This window comes from Balaenoptera borealis (assembly GCF_965194805.1).
Source record: "Balaenoptera borealis genome assembly, chromosome: 12".
Taxonomy (NCBI): domain Eukaryota; kingdom Metazoa; phylum Chordata; class Mammalia; order Artiodactyla; family Balaenopteridae; genus Balaenoptera; species Balaenoptera borealis.
Window position 1 is genome coordinate 87,282,170 of NC_138869.1, and position 15,445 is coordinate 87,297,614.

Here is a 15,445-nt window from a genome sequence, read left to right on the forward strand (position 1 = left end):
ATAAATAAATAAATAAATAAGAAATAAAAAAGAAAGGGAGGATTTCAAATAGAAATACAGGCTTTCACCAAACAAAGCAAGAGATAGAGTTATTATAGGATTTGTTAGGTGGGGTGGAGTTTAATTTAATTTAGTTTAATTTAATTTAACTTAAATGAAACAGCATTTTAGAGAATCAAAGCAAAGAAGGGCTATGTATAAAGTGGCTGTATCATGCATTGCATGAGAATTGGAATCATATCCTGTTTTCTTAAAACTACAGTGTTAAGATAAATACTAGAAGATATTTCTGAAAACCCTTACCGAAACTCTGGAAATTGTGGGAAATCAAATCTGAGTTTCTATGTCAAAGTCATAGTCAAAGTTTTAGTCAAGGCCAAGGTATTTTGAGGCACGTGGCTCAGATAATCTAGGCAATAGTGGGATGTTCCATTCCTACTGATACGATTTCCGAGAACAAATTTTCTCAGCCTATGTTTTTAGAGAAAACTGTTTCTTAGCCTATATCCTTGATGACAATTGATAGCAGCAGCTTTTTCTCATTTACACAAAGAACAAAGGAAAAGCTAGTAAAAATTCTTCCCCCTCTTTGCATACATTTCTAACCAAGTCTTTCCTCTTACCTGAAGACTGTTCTTTGCCTATGATTCTGCTAGTCACATTCTTAGCTTCAGGCAGCCAATTTATTAGAAATTAGTCATATTTTTACCCACTCATACCAGTAGTGTACTTTGTATTCAGCAGTTGATTTCAAATATGATCTCTTCTAAAATAGAAGGAATGAGAAATAAAATATTTGTTTATGACCTAGTGAGATAGAAACACTTGTGACAAAGGTCAAAGAATTGTTGAAAAAAACAGAAAAACAAAAACAAAGGGTAGGAGTGGAAACCAACCTATCCATTGTCTCAGCCTAATCTCTCTTAACCCTACCATTTCTCCCCTCCTCCCAAAGAGGGTTATAGCATCAGAGTCTGATGGGGTCTTGGCAATCGAAGCAAGTTATATTTTTTTTTCAGCAGCGTATTGTTTAAACTTTAAATGCTCAGAAATATCTAAAGTGCTGAAAACCAGCTATATCTGTTTAATACGATCCAACATTCTAGGATGCTGCCAAGAGAGTACTAAGAAGCTGGAGACGCTGGGGATCGAACCCAGGACCTCATACATGCAAAGCATGTGCTCTACCACTGAGCTACATCCCCAAGCCTATATAGCTAATGTGGCCCCGGAATAGTTTTCTTTATGAATACATGGTCAATTTTCCCCTAAAGTATATTTTGTTTACTTTGTTGTGCAAGAATCGTATGAATTTTAGAGGCCTTGAATGTCAGAAAGAAGATGTGTTTTGTAAATCAATGTCACTAAAGCCTTCAGATTCTCTTGCACCTGACTAGGCCCAGCTGAGAACAAGAAGTTGTAAAATTAGCTTTTATCCCAGTAGGACCATGAACATACGTCATTCAGATCAAGAGTCTTTTGGAAAGGCTGGCATCAAAACAAAACAAAACAAAACAAAACAACAACAAAAACAAAACATAGATGACTACAACACACCACTGGGAAATTTCATGATGTAGTCTATACATCTATGGGATGTAGTAAAAGCTGTTCTAAGAGGGAAGTTTATAGCAATACAATCTTACCTCAAGAAACAAGAAAAATCTCAAATAAACAATCTAACCTTACACCTAAAGGAACTAGAGAAAGAAGAACAAACAAAAAAGAAATAGAAGCCATTCTTTGATGAAAATAAAAATTTAAATAAATTTAATATACAATATAAAGCATATTATATATATAAAGTATTAAATTTTTAGCTTTTTGTTTTGGGCATTTTAAAACAAAGTAGAAATCATACTATAATGAATACCTATGTACCTACCACCCAACTTCGGCATTTATCATAGTTTTGTTTGTTTCTTTTTGTGCTTTTTTTTCCCCTCCTGGAATAAAAATCAAGTTTCAGATATTAGTCTAAACCATAAATATTTTCCCATGTATAACTAATAGTTATAAACTTTCTTTTTTAACACTGCCACAATAACATCACAACCAGCAAAAATAATAAACCTTCTTAATATAATCAAATCCTCAGTATGTGTTTGATTGTTTCTTTTTCCAATTACCTTGTTTGAATCAGGATCCAAATATGTTGCATTTATCTATTATTCTCCTTACATGTCATTTAATCTGTATCAGTTCCACCTCCCTTTATCCCCCATGCCATTTCTTTCTTGAGTTTCAGTTTGTCCAGGAGAATGTCCCACATTCTGGATTTGACTGATTGCATTTTTGTGATGTTATTAAACATATTCCTATATTCCCAATATTTACTGTAAACAGATGGTTCCATCTATTAGACTAGACGAAGCACTAATTTTTTAGTACAAGTATTTCATTGGTGGTCCCGGGCATGTTCTGTTTCACTGTGTCGAGAGGCACATGTTGTGTAGCAGTCTCACTTTTAGAGAGAAATTGATCGGGTATGTCAGCCTGCTCCATCTGTTCTAGAGCTCCCCCATCCAATTTCACTTCATGGTTGTAGCAACCACTGATGATTGTGACCAGGATGCATTATAGCAATATCAGTTGCAAAATGTTGACTCTATTTTATCATTCCTCCTGCATGTATTAGCTGTCATTCTTCTACAGAAAAAAATTTTCCCTCATCAACTGTATGTTTATCCTGACATACATTCTGTATGAGAGGTAGTATAAATACTTGATTCTTTTCCTTCATTTGTCAACTTTCAAAATAATGAATCAATAACCAAAAACCTCCAAAGTCTGGATGTAGGAAGACGTGTGTGTGTGTGTGTGTGTGTGTGTGTGTGTGTGTTAATTTTACAACCAGGTTCTTTACTAAATTGTCCATTTGTAGTAGCTTTTCTGTTCTGAGGAGTAGTTTCTAGATATATAACCCTACCAAGATGTATAGAGAGAGCTTTATCCCTTCCTATCCACTACCTACTCCTCTAATTACTTTTTCATGCTAAATTCCTTGATTAGTACCTCCATTATAGCGTTAAAATAGTAACGATAGTGGATATCCTTATCTTGTCATGAAGAAATTAAATCTCTGTGACCACAGATATAGTTAAAGTGACTTAAATAGGTGGTACAGATCATAAAAACTTACTAAAAATATATATTGTACAGAATTATTTTTCAGAATAAGAACTAATTCCTAGAAATCAATACGTTTAAAAGGGACAACTGATTATTTTTTCCCTCTCATATTATGAAACCAATATTTCAGACTAGGTGGGCCTAAGCAAATCAGCTTTGATTTTTAGATTGGTTAAGACATATGGGTATTGTGGGATACTTGTTTGTGTTGGCAAAGTGGAAGTTGTCGTTCACTCAGATTTATTTCTGAAATGAGCCCATGTCATTTATCTTGATTGAAATTTTCTTGAACAGGAGATATTTAGATGCTTGATCTCTCACACTCCCAATAAGTTATCTCAGCAAAGCGGCAGTGGTCTGGATTCATTGAAGCAGCCAGTCTTCATTCACTCTGTATCATTCAGTTTAGGCTTGGAAGGCATCACGTACAATGACAGACAGTGCTTTATTGTTTCTCTGTGCATAGAACCTTGCGGTTATGACTGGAACCCACGGTTTCCATATCTGGTGATTCAAGAAAACAAAGTATGGGGTGGTCAGATGCTCATAAGGAAGAAATCACAAGATATTTTTCTCCTATTCCACCTCCAGTTTGGTTTTCGCTCTAAGAACTCTTCAGAATTCAGAAGAAAGTGAATGAAACCGAGAGTCTGTTGTTTTCTGTCTTCTTCTTTTCTGTTTTTGACTTGGCATCCAAAGAAATCAGGCCAATTATCTTTCAAAAACGCTTGTCACGTAGGATTTAGGATATTTCTGGTGGTGGCAACGCTCTCGGGGCAGAAACTACTTACTACAAAGGCAGTACAGGTAGGCAGAAAATTGAATGAAAGAAGACACCAGGTTTAAAGGGAGAGATGAAAGGAAAAGTGGTTTGATCACAAATGCATCCCCTCAAAACTGGTGGAGGTGCCGGGGATTGAACCCGGGACCTCGTACATGCTAAGCACGCGCTCTACCACTGAGCTACACCCCCAACTGCGAAGGCTTTTCTTCGGATTCCTTTCGTGATTTATAATCATTATTTCTTTGCTTCTCAAAGATTTAGTAAATTGCAGAGGGAACGTGAATGTAAAATTCTCCATTTGCGAAACGGACTGAGCAGCGGCCTCATAAGAAAGCAACAGAATGAGACTCCAAAGGAAGGAGGCTGAAAAGAGGCAATCTGTTGTCTCGACAATCTGTTGTCTCTCACTCTCTCCAGCCTCCCTCCATTCCTGCACTTTCCACATGTAAGGCTTCAGGAGGCCGAAGCAGGTAGCTGGGCAGCCGGGGTACCCACTGAGGAGGTGGCGTTGGGAAGGGAGCAGAGGTGGAGTCAAAGCGGGTCCGCGCCTGCAGAGCTCCAGTTCCCGCGTCCAGCACCAACTCCCTTGGAACAAAGACCCTCAAATCATCTCCATTTCCGGAAGCCAGAAAAATCCACTGAGTGTTTCGTGGTGATGGCAGGGAACATCCCAGCGAGCTCACGATGTCCTGGACAGTAGGCGCCCAGATCGTCCAACTTAGCCACACTTACCTCCGGCAAAACCCTGGAGTCCCCTTGCCTTGCGGAGCTAGTCGAGGGTGGGTTGGGCTGGGCTGGGATGTTATTTAGATAAACGGTGAGCAGGCAAGGCAGGACTGGCTTCTGTTTCTCCGCGACCAATCCCTTGGGAACCAGGGAGCTATGAAGAATTATTAGTACCTCGGAAGGTTTGGGAAGGGGGGAAGCTTCCTATACTTTAAAGAGTTGGCCCGGGCCCAATTCACATGCATTGATTTCTCGGGCACGTCCATCGCAGTCTCTCTTTTCCTCCCTCTGAATTTCAAACTTATTAAAATTTTGAAAAAAATAAAAATATTACCCCAAATAACCATACACCTTTTACCCAGACTTAGCTATTGTTAATATTTTACCCCATCTCCTCCCTCTCTCTCCCATGTGAGAGTAAGCTGCAGTACATCATGTTCACTTACCCTTAAATACTTTCCTACATAACCACTGTACGATCATGAACTTCAGTGAATTTAACATTAAATAAATAGCTGTATTTAATCTACAGTCTGCATTCCAATTTGACCAATTACCCCCTAGAGTACAGGATCTAGTCTAGTGTCAGGTATTGTATTTAGATGACATGTCTTTAGTTTCCTTTAATCTGGGACATTTCCTCAGCCTTTCTTTTTCTTTCATGACATTAATGTGCCATTTCAATAATAGTGTATTTTTTTCTTTTATTTTTTAAAATAGAATGTCTTTCACTTTGGTTTTTGACTGTTTTCTCCTGATTAGATTCAGACTATGCATTCCCTAGTGGATTACTACGTAGATAATGCTGTGTGCTTCTCAAAGTATCATACCTGGAGGCAGGTAAGGACTGTCTGTCACTCACTGGTGAGGTTAATTTTGATCCCTGCTTCGTAGGACAGTGATTTAAGACTACAAATATCCTGTTCCTCATCAAAATCTCCCCCAAGATTTAACATGCATAGTCTGAGCAAATCTTTATTATGATTGTTACAGAATAATGATTTTCCAGCTCCAGTCCCTCCACCATATTTACAGTCAGTGCTTGGCATGCTACTAAACAATCATTTGTATGGATTTCTAGTTTTTCGATGGTTTATAATTGATTATGATACTTAACTACTTTGGTGCACAAATAGTCCCAGATTTGGCCACTGGGAGTCCCTTCAAACTGGCTTCCTATGTCTGTTTGAAATGTCTCCATCATTTTTTTGAGTCGTTTTTACTTTCTAAGCCACTCTCTTGTTCACACTCTCCTAGACTGAGTCTGTCCTCATGTCCAGTAAATAAACACCCAACACTGGGATTCTGCTCAACAGAAGTGGATGAGGGAGCTGATGATCAGGATGAGAATTTGGGCTGGGGAGTTTGTTTTTGTTTTTTTAACCGAGTCCTACCTCCTCTGATATACCCAAAGCAAATAGGGGTAAGGGGGGGAAAATCACAAACATAAACTTGTTGCGTGAAAGAAATCAACAGAGTGTATGATTCCTTTTGTATGAAATTTTAAAACTGCCCAAACTAATGTATGGTATAAGAAGTTAAGTTAGTTCCTGTCTTGTGGGTAGTGGCTAGAAGAGGACAGGAGAAGAGCTTCTGGGATACTGGGAATGTTCTGTTTCTTCATCTGGGTGTTGGTTACACAAATGGGTTCACTGTATGAAAAATTGCCAAGTATAATTTGTGTACTTTTTCTGTATGTTTGTTATACTTCAATATGAAGTTTTCAAACACAAGAACAGTGTTCAGAGATATGTTATTTCAGTCCCTGGGGGGTTCCTCTTCCTGTTTCTGCCTGGGTTTTATCTCCACAAGAGATTTCCCTTCCAAGGTAAAATGTTTACCAAGGATATCATGATTAACCTTGAAGTAAAAGAAAAGAGCAATTCGTTACTGTTTCCTGCACTAAGATTTGATGTATAGTGGCTAATACAGAACATCAAGATGCACTATCAAAGTTCAACAAGAATCTTTTTATGTGGGAAAATTAAATGAACTAGTTTTTGGTAAGCTTTTATCTTCAGAGTACTAGAGAATTGTATGTGACCTGAATCCCCTGATTTAGTGTTTTGACACTTAATTGGGAGTTCTCTTTTTTCTCTTTCTGTTTTTTTTTGTTTTTGTTTTTTGTTTGTCGTTGTTGTTTTTGTTTTTCCATTTTGTTCTTAGGCAGACAAGGCAATGAGAAGTGATATCTGGATCATTTTATTGGCATTTCCCCTCCTAAAATACTCTCAAATCCAATGGTGGAGTCTTGCCTCTGTCCCTCCAACTTGCAGCTCCCTCTGTAGATGCCCAAACATCCTCAAGATCAGTACTGACAGGGCCAGATTTCAGGTCCATACTCTGCACAGAGCAATGCTCTATAGCATATATTTCTTCTTCTTCAATTTATCCTCATTTTAACCTCTCCTCAGAAAGTTGTTAAAAGGTTTTAAGAAACCACAAAAGAGGCCTAAGGAGCAAATTAGCAAGATCCCTTTACCCTCCCCAGAGGTCATGCTGGGCAATTCTGTTTTCTGAATGAGAAAGTCCAATGAAACCTAATGTGAGAGAGACATTTTTTCAGGAGCAAACACCACTTGGATTTTGCAATAGAGAACACTGGCTTAGGGAGAAAAGGGAAACAGTATTATCTATTTGTTTACAGAGCCTTGCAACCTGCCAGATTTGGGGGTTGAAATGGCCTTGGAGATGTCTCAGGTGCCTGGGTTGGATATGTTATTTAATCTCTCTAAATCTCAGTTTCTTCACATGTAAACTGAAAATGATAATAGGTATTATTATATTTAATATATATTATATATTATACTATATTTCATGACTGTTGTGAGGTTTAAAGAAGAAATGTACAAAACTTTTATTCACTGGGACCTAGAACAGAGTGTGCTTTTATTATTTGGTGGCTATTCTTGTTGTTGTTGGTATTAAACTGGAACTTCTCAGCCTGGAATAATCTAGTTATATCCCTTTGATAAGCACCATCTTCCCCAGCTCAGGAATTCCCCATGTCTTTGGGACTGTATATTATTTACTGGTCATAAGGATCTCTGAGGATACAAGGGGAACCACAGGGAAAAATATGACCCCTCTGTGAAATCAATCATATTACAGAAAAATGTTCTTTAAATACTTGTTCTCAGAAAACATGATCTGGATAACAGGCTCACTGCTGTTAGAGAAAATAAGGATCCAGGTAATTTTTCGATGGGAAAAAAGGTTTTTTGTTACCTATGGAAGTAGAAATTTCCAAAACCTACTTTAGGTTAAATTGTTCTTTATGGATTTTTGGCAGGAGAAGGTACAGAGGAAAAAGCTATAAGAGTGGGAAAATAGTGTTCAAGAAGGATTGAAAATAAAAACTAGGGATCACACCAAGCCCAAATACTCTGGCTTTTCTGTGGGAGAACTCACACATTAATAACATTTAGAATGAGAAGAGTAGAGAAGAGAAAAGAGGAGGACTAATGACTAGATTGAAGACAAAATTAGATGCTGTGCCTGTTTACAGTAAGCATCGTTGTAAAGTTTTCCCTAAATATCTGGGAGATGTGCCCAGGAGTTGTATCACTGGGTTCAAAAATATATGTGCTGTGTAAGCCAAATTACAGCCGTCAAAGATATCTAGGTCTTAAACCCTGGAACCTGTAAATGTTACCTTATTTGGTAAAGGAGAGTGAAGATATGAATAAATCAAAGGTCTTGGTATGGGAAAATTATCCTGGATTATCTGGATGGGCCCTAAATATAATCACAACTGTCTTTATAAGAGGGAAGCAAAGAAGAAGAAGGCAATGTGTGGACTGAAGCTAGAGGCTACACTGAAGGCTTTGAAAATGGAGGAAGCAGCCACAAGTCAAGTAATGCAAAGAATGCAGCTCTAAAAACTGGAAAATTAAAGGAAACGTTCACCAATTATGACTGACTAGAAGCTCTGATGGACCTCCTACTTCCCAACAATTAGCCCCTAGATAGTGCACTCTTTGTGACATTTCTGATCTCACAAAGAGTTGGAGAATTCTCTAGGGAGGTCACTCAAAATAAACAAATATGATATTATATGGGGCCTAAAGTCATTCAGGAGCACGTGGAGCACAGGTCAGGGTGACTAGTGATAAAGCTCTAGATGTGGGAGCCCTGCCTAGGGTGCCTGGGAATCAGAGCAGTTGGGAGCAAGAAATGCAGGAAGCTGACCTGGATCAGCAGAGGAGCAGGTTATCTTGAAGCCAAACAGCAACAGAAATACAACTGTGGGGATGAATATTTAACATCAGAAGAACAGAGAAGTGGAGGAACTGAGCCTGGACTTCTCCTTATGGGCCAAAACCTGTAGTGGGAAAGAAGTGGTTTCAGGGTATGTTGTATGTTGAAAGTGAGTTTATGAAATTCAGTAAAGGAACGTGAGAGGGAAAGAAGAGAGTCACTCCTGCCAAAGTTGAGAACCGAAGTAGAGATTTCATAGGAAGGAAGGAGCTACAGCATTTGGGCATGTGAGAGTCTTTTCAAATTTCTCTCCAAAAGTCTGCACTAAATATAGAAAAGCAATTGAACCCTAGTGAGTGAAAGGGGTTTATTGATGCTGAGTTTATTTGAAGTTGTCAAGTTCAGCTTCCTCCTGGGGGTGGGGAGGGTGGGGAAGAATGGTGGTGGTGGTGGAATTGTGGGGGCGAGAGGGAAGGAGTGGATATGGAACTGGTGAAGTGGCCTGCCCGAGGTCACACGGTTAGTGGGACAGAACCACAACAGGACCCAGGCGTCCTGGCTCCTGCACTAGTGAGGATTTCCCCACCTGGCCCTTCTCGGTGTTTGTGGTAGCCACCGTAAATCAATCGTACACTCTAAGACGCCAATCTGCTCTAGAAACAAAACGGCCCGGTCAGGACGCTTGCGGGTTTTCTGCTGATACTTTTTTTCAACCACGTTTTCACCCTTTGCTGTGTGTCGCAGACTGATGAATCCCAAGCCCCAGAGAAGGTAACAAGACCGAAATGAAGGAGTCTTTCAGCAGTCCAGCATATTTCAGAAGCAAATATAAGAACTACAGAGCCAGGTTTTGTTGTTTCCTGGTCTCTCCCAGAAAACCGGAATCCCGGGACGTGTTCTAATCAGGACGTAGGGAATCCGGCCCCTCGAATGCAGAGTGCAGCGGCAGAGGCACCCTACTCTCTGGGAGAACACAGGGCAGCTGACTGGAGCCGCGTCAGCAAGTCAGGGTTGAAATCCTGGCTATGTTCATTCATTCATGTGTTCAACAAGGACCTATGTATTTAAATACCGACATGTACTGGTTTTACCTGTTCATTTTATATGTGCCAAGTAACCGAACCACTCTAAGTGTCACTTTCAGTTTTATGGTTGCTGTGAAATGTATATAAAAATATCTGATTGTGAGGACTGAGTCAGGATTAAACCAGAAAAGAAAGGCAATTAGATACAGTACGACAGAACGGAACTGCAGTAATGAAGGACATGATTGTATCTTAATATCGTCCGACGAGGTGGCCGAGTGGTTAAGGCGATGGACTGCTAATCCATTGTGCTCTGCACGCGTGGGTTCGAATCCCACCCTCGTCGTGAGGTTCTCTGGACTTTAGTACTTTCAGGGCGGCCCCTGTGTAAATAGTGCGTTCTTCACTGGATGGGTTCCTACTTGTCATGTGAATAATGCCTATCATCATCTAATATAGCAACTTGCCTCAGGGCGAGAGGTGTACTTATACTCACACGGACTTTTTCGAGGAAGAGGGATATAACAAAACATTGCCTAAAATCGTCCACAGAGATATACACAACAAATTATTATATGTTGTGTTACACTTGCAGGATATTTTCAGCCTATTTTTAATTGTACTGCAATTTTCACCAAGTTTGTTAACTTAATGTGTCCCCCTCCCCAATAAAATACTTAACCATTACTGAGGCTCTCTGGCTTTGAGGAGGAGGGTATGTCTCTGCTTAGAGACAAAACTGAAAATACATCCCACATGACATTTCCTGTTAGATCCAAGGATTCCTCCTTCAGCAGAACAGAAGAATGTCAATATTGTGTAGTTTCTGCTGTGATCTCCATCTTGTCAGAACTTTGGGGGAAAATATTTTTATATGTATATAAAATATTTTATAAAATAAAAGTTATTTAAGTATTTTATACATAAAATATAGTTTAATTTAAAATTATTAAAATATTTGTTAAAATATCATATATATAAAGCTATACAGAAAACCCTTGCATCCTTTATTTCCCAGCCACCTAATTACATTCCCCACAGAGAGCCATTGTTATTAATTCCTTCCAGAATCATATTAAGCATATATGAATATATACCATGTGCAATAAATATATCTTATCTCAAAAAGAGGTAACACAAATGATAACATACTATGCACATTGGTCTGTACCTTACCCTTTTCCCCTAAGCAATATCTCTTGGAGCACATTCGATATCATAAAAAAAAGTGACAGTTTATGCTTTTCCAAGGACACATGGTATTCCAACCTATGGGTTACTGTATATTATTTAACCAGCCCTCTATTGGACATTTAGGTTTTTTCCCCCATCTTTTGCTTTTACAAACTATGCTGCAATGAATAACCTTATACATTTATATATAATATTATATAGAGAGACACTTATGTATAAAGTTATTCATATATATGTATATGTAATTTTGAATTTGTGCATTTGTAATACCACAAGATAAATTTCTAAAAAGGAGTTTGCTGTGTCCTAGGATATGTGCATTTGAAATATTCACATCTACTGCCAAACTGCCCTCCAAAGGAATTTTATTAATCTATACTCCCAGCCAGTAATGACTGAGGTCCTTTCTCCCTTCACCCTCCCCAATATGCTATGTTGTCAACTTTGGCTTCTCTGTTATTTTAGTAGGTGATAGTGATATTGCAGTGCAATTTAATTTTCATTTCTTTTACTACAACAAAATATTTGTTACATTTATAAAGCTAGAATATTTTTTGCTTTATTTTATTTTTTTTTAAGGTGAGAGCAGTATTTGAAGTATGATCTCTAGGCTGCTTCAAGTGCTTGTTGTGAATGAAGAATTCTGGGCCTCACTCTTGATCTATTAAATTATGATCTCAGAGAGTGTGCTCTGGAATCTGTGATTTAATAAAGCATCCAGATGCTTCTCATGTTGATCTTAAAGCTTTGTGTCTGGCTGAGGTATCTATGTATTACATCCAATCACCCAGAATGCTCTTTATTTCTGCAAATGTTCAGCCCAGGAAAGCTGCTCCTGCCTTCAATTTTACCAGCCACATCCTCATATCTTGGACAAATTTTATTTTTATTTATTTATTTATTTATTTATTTTTTAAAACATCTTTATTGAAGTATAATTGCTTCACAATGGTGTGTTAGTTTCTGCTTTATAACAAAGTGAATCAGCTACACATATACACACGTTCCCATATCTCCTCCCTCCCGCATCTCCCTCCCTCCCACCCTCCCCATCCCACCCCCCAAGGCGGTCACAAAGCACCGAGCTGATCTCCCTGTGCTATGTGGCTGCTTCCCACTAGCTATCTATTTTACATTTGTTAGTGTATATATGTTGGACAAATTTTAAAATCTGTTTTTGTATCCTCAGGAAATTGGCTACCATTAATTCATTCAGTCGTCTACATTGGACACACATTCTCTACATTTATTGCATCCTCAAATCCTGAGTTAGCTCTCTTTTCTGAAAAAGCAGTTTTCCCAGGATGTGTCTACAAGTTCTTTGAGGAAACTGTCAAAGAAAAATTGCACCAGATGGAGTCAAACAGACAAGGAAGACTTTAAGACTATTGCAATCAGGAAGATTAAACTCCATTCAGAATACAACAGAGGCAACTGAGGATTTATAGCCAAAGGGGCAGAGTAAGGAGTCATTGGGTGGAAAATTACTGAAAGAAACTTGATTAAATATCAAGAGTGAAGGAAGGGGAACTTGATTGGATATCATGGGTGTTGGTGGGATTCTAGATAAACTGGCTTAGCGGGATTCTTGCCCAAACTGGAATCAACAGGATTCTTTACTAAAACTGGGCTGGGCAGGCCAAAGATGGTTTGTAAGAGGGCTCAGAGGAGCTTGACACAAGTTTGGTCAAGGAGGGAGTCCTTGTTAATATCCACGGAGATTCCTTCAGCTTCCTTAAAGAATGGGAGATCCACAGACCAGGTAAGGTTCCCACAGAAGTGTCCACATGCTCTCCCAGCCTCTCATGTGTCTGTTACTGGTTCTGCCTCCCTATATCAGCTGTTCCTTGGCCTTCTCTCCAGCCCTGGGTCACTTGAGTGCAGGTACCTCCTCCAGCCAGGTATGTTTCATTACTGTAATTTAGATGCTTGGGATAATGTCTGAGTTACTGAATTTGAGCTAGGACAAATGGGTCCTTGATGCTAAATATGACCATAATGATTATGTCATTAATTCTCCCTCAGTATTTGAGATGAAGTGGTTCTCCCTTTTGTTACGTCATTTCCTAAAGTTCCAGGAGGGTGGCTGGAACTCTGGAGTCTATTTGAGGTTTTGACTTTGGGTTAGGATGTTAGTGCTGCAGATGTCTGAGAACCACAGGCTGGAGGTGGCATTGGTTGGAGGGAATGCAGTTAGAAACTCCCCACACCGGGAAGGCTATCAGGCCAGTTCAGAAGAGAGAGGATACTCTGGAGGATACTTTTGCTCATACTAGCATCAACAAGGTTGAAAGAAGACAGGACCACACCTGCTAAGGCAACACTCCAAGCAGAAAATGTTATTTCCCCCTGCTATTAGCATCATCACAGACCATCTAAGTAGAGATACAATCAAGTGCTCATAGTGGGAAACAAAAGAATCTGTTTTCATAAACTTAGTAACCTTACTTTGTTACAAAGTCTCTGTGTAACCAATGGTAATTCATAATATGAGTCAATGAAATATTTATAGTTTAGTGAGTTACTGGAATTGGTGAGAGTAGGACTTGATTTAGTTTTTGGTTACATATGAGAACATTAAAATGTTGAAGCAAGAAGGAACCTGAAGATAGATCACTGGATTTAAGGGTTGCCTATTATGACATAGAAGAGATTAATTTGTACAGAACATAGATACCTGTCTCCTCCTAATTTAGTTCCTGTCCAGCTGAAGGAAATCTTTCCTCCCACTCGCCTACGTTTCTCATTCTAATGGCAAATGAGTGGCTATCTAGAACTAACCGGACTTTCTACGTTTGATCAGCTTTGTCTCCAACTTGGTCTCTGTCTACACACAGAGTACTTTTTCAGGGGGACATTTCTTGTCCCTGAGCCTCAGCTCCAGAGAACCGTTTCCCGGGTGCTTCGGGTGCAGGTGTTTGGCACTTTCTGAGGAGGTTGCTTTCAGAGGTTCGCTCCATTTCCCGCGGGCCCGAGCGGCGGGAGAGGGGAGACGCGGGGAGAGACGTGAGTTTTTCTGCTTGGACGGCAGGAACTGCGCGCTCCGCGGCTGCAGGCTTTCGAGGAGTTTTCAAGCCGGCTTCGCATTTGGGGTGGGTGATGAGAATGAGAAGAAGGAATGAGAGAAGGCAGAGGAGAGTGAACTGTCTCGGTGAAATGGGAATGGGAAGAGGAGGTGAGAAGTGACCCCGGACGGAGAAAGCGCGCTCCCGGCCGAGGCTCGGCGACTCGGCACGTGGGGTTTTAGGCTTAGGAGCGGGCGCGGCGAGGAGGCCTTGGTACCTTGGAGGTTTTGAGATGCGGTCTCCATCAAGCAATTGCGCTGCTGGAGCGGTTCCGCCCGAGCCCTGAGAAGTTCATGAGGTTGCTGGGAGGCTGACCATTTCTAATCAGCCTCCTTGCTATTGAACTTTGTGCGATTGGAAAGCTTAATTTTAAAGAATCCGTTACTTCCCAGGAGAAGTACTCTGTCCTTTTGTTTAAACAGAGTCGTAGAATCCAATACTACTGCACACGACCACAAATGTGTAAAGCAGAGGAACGCTTTCTTTCCGGTTCAGATGTGATCCCAAGAACTATAAAATGTTCCTCTGAGAGAGGTCCCACCGAGATTCGAACTCGGATTGCTGGATTCAAAGTCCAGAGTGCTGACCATTACACCATGGGACCAACCGAGAAGGTAAATCTCCATCTGTAATCATAGTTAAATATTTTCTTCATAAGTTTTCAATAGCTCTAACCCAGAAGAGTTAGGTCAAGCTTCAGTGAGACCACGCTGATAATGAAATCTGACGCTTTATTGTCGCTGGGGAAGAGGCATTGGGCAAAATATAATTCAGGGCAATCCGAGCACTCTGTCTTCTGCTTCTGTTGGGAGCATAAATTAATTTTCGGAAGACTAGCAGAGGCGGATCCAGAGTTTGTGAAGTCTGAAACTTACACAAGTTTCTTAAAAAGGACACAAGGGGGTCCTTTTCAAGAAAAAGAATAGACATTCTCAACAGATACAGCTACTCTAAAGCATATATAACGTATCTGAGGAAAAATTGGAATAAAAAGAGGCCGCAGTCTTAACTAATTTCCATTATAATATACTTTTGCAAGTTTTACAAAAACATATGTTCATACAGGGCGACCCCTTCCAGGGCCTTGGAGAGCAGTCTTGACACACTTAGTGAAACTCATGATAAATACCCCGCCGAAGAGCAGTTTGGCAATATCTATCAAAATAATCTCTACTCAGCAATCTTTCTTTAAAAAAGCCATCCTACAGAAATACAAAAAATTTTAAAATTAAAATATATGTCTAAGGATGTTCACTGTAATATTTTGCAATATCAGAAACTTGAAAATATGCCCATCCATTCAACGGAAATAATATACT